Raw genomic sequence first — 2541 nt, 5'->3', positions numbered from 1 at the left:
GCTGAGGACGGGGCGTGCGGCGGGGGCGTCTGTCTGCGGGGCTCCCCAGCCCGTCTTTCGCAAGGGCAGAGGTGGGCTCCCGGGTCCTGCGGGGCAGCTGACCCCGGCAGGAGCGGCAGCACGCGGTCGGCTTCCCAGGAGACTGCCCGGCCCCGGGGGCTCTGCCGCCCCCTCCCCTGTGCGGGGCCTTTAGCAGAACTTGTTGGACGCCGCTCAGATGGACGCTGGACGGGAGGCAGGAGGAAGTGGCGGCAGGACGTCAGGGGGGCTGGGTTGTCGCCGCCCGACAGGCGGAGGGGTCCCCGAGAGTGTGTCGGGCAGGAGGGGCAGGGGCTGGGGGCGCGTGGATGGGGGTGGGGGTAGACATGGGCCTGGGGCGGGGCGGAACAAAGGGGCCGTGCCCCCAGGCACCCACCACAGCGCCATGAGGGCCGGTGAGTCCTGGAGAGGCCAGTGCTCACCGACACCCCTTCTGGATGAGCCGGGCCTTGCCACCTGCTTGCACCTCGGGCAGTATGCAGAGTCGGGGTCGGGCGGGGCGCCCAGTCCCCAGTGTAGTGGAGACCAGACCCCTCCTTGCCACTCTGGAGCGGCAAGCTGCCTCAGTTTCCCTTCCTGTCTCAGGCACTGCCTCCCCACATCCGCTGAGGGTCTGGGCTGGCATGGAGGCCAGGCTGCCCCTCCAGCTGCAGGGGTGCCCCACAGTCACTCGCCAGGAAAGGCTGGCACTCCCCACACTGGTGTCTTGCCCGGGGATCGCGGGCTGGGGAGCTCTGGGCACTCGGGGGCAACACGCCTGACCCCCACTGGGCGTACTGCCCTGGGTCCGAGCAGGCCTGGCTCGCCCCGTTGGGTGGGGTCCTTCCTCCCTGGGAAGAATGTCCCACCACAGACTTGGGGGGCTGGGAGGGGCCACCTGGCCATCAGCCCAGGGCCCTAAGTGCTCAGGCAGCCCGGCTGGACACAGGCTAGGCTCAGCCCCCAGCCCCCGGCTCCCTGCCCTGGTCTGGGCAGACAATTAAGGCCCCTAGTCCCCAACTGGTTTGTGGTATTAAAAACGAATTGTGATCAGCCGGGCTGTCATTTCTACCTGATAAAACATCACTCGTATTGATCCCGCGCAGCCGCTCGCCATTCATCTCGCAGCAGCCGCTCACATAATGGCTCGTTTGTCTTGATCGAAACGCAGCCCTGGCTTAACCCTTGGGGTCCCGCAGCCTCCGGCCTCCCCCGCCCCTGCCCCCCACAGCCTGCACCCAGCCCCAGCCTTGCTCTGCTCTGTGCTTTTGTGTGTGTGTGTGTGTGCTGGTGCTGGTTTGGCTTGGGGCCACGCCCGGCGGTGCTCAGGAGCACTCAGGGCTCACCCTGCCATGCCAGGGACCAAGCCTGGGTCGCCCGAGCCAGGCTGCGCCTCCCCACCCCGTGTTGTGCGTGGCTTTTGGCTGCTGGGTACACTGGGCCGTGCTCCGGTGCTGGGTGTGCCGACTCCGAATCCTCTGGGAAGGCACCGCCCTGCCCGCTGTGCTGTGTCTCCGCCTCCCCGACCCCACACTGGGCGCACTCTGGACTCCGGCTGCCCTCCACCTCATCCCTGCCGGGGCTCAGAGGCCTCTGCCCGAGGTGGGGCGGCCACACCTTCCTGCACTCCAGGACCCCGTCCGTCCTGCACTCCGCAGCTGTGCCTGCCCTCTGCTCTTCCTGGGCTTTCCTCCGGGAAGCCCTCCGGCCAGCGCATGCTGCCTTGGGAATCCTGCCGCGGACCCCCGCAGCCAGGCCCGTGGCTTTCCTGAGCATGGCCCCTGCAGGTCAGCACTGTCCTGCCAGCTGCTCTGCCTGGTGCCTTGTGTGCCCGCCCGCCCAGAAGCTGTGGGTGCCAGGGGGTCCCCAAGCCCACGGGTGCCTTCACACCACGCACCCTCATACCGGGTCCCTCTGGTCTGCGCGGCACCGATGCCCCCCTCTCTCCTCCTTCCCTGTGCAGCTGGACCAGCAGGGGCTGCGCTGTCCTGGGGGCCCGGAGCCAAGGGCTCTCAGGCCCCTGGGAGCGGCTGTGCGCCCACCTCCACTCCAGCCCCCAGACCCCACGCCAGGCTGCATGCAGGACCGTCCGTCCTACACCCTCCGTGTCCTGCACCCTCCCATGTCCTGCACCCTCCCATGTCCTGCACACACATACACACACACACACACACACACACGTCCGGCACTGACTTCCCATGACCTGCCCCCCTCCATGTCCTGTCTGGCCACAGGTGTGACCAGCGGGTAGGGGCGGCTCCAGAGTGTCCTTGTGAGAACTGACCATGGCGGTTCCCTTCACCGCGGGGGCGTGTCTGGCCGTCAGTGCCAGCGGTGGCTCCGGGAGTGCAGAGTCCGGGCCCCCAGCTGCAGGGGGCCATCAGCATCTGGCCTGTGGGCTGCTGGAGGTGACGCCCCGACCCCGGGTGCTCTCCCAGCCAGCGGCCACGCCCCCGTGCGCCAGGCCCCGTCCCACTGCCCAGCAGTGCCCGCGCCGCGTGCTTGGTATTCAGTCGCCACAAG

Source organism: Sorex araneus, chromosome 3 (genome assembly GCF_027595985.1).
Source record: "Sorex araneus isolate mSorAra2 chromosome 3, mSorAra2.pri, whole genome shotgun sequence".
NCBI lineage: Eukaryota > Metazoa > Chordata > Mammalia > Eulipotyphla > Soricidae > Sorex > Sorex araneus.
This window is presented reverse-complemented; position numbering follows the sequence as displayed.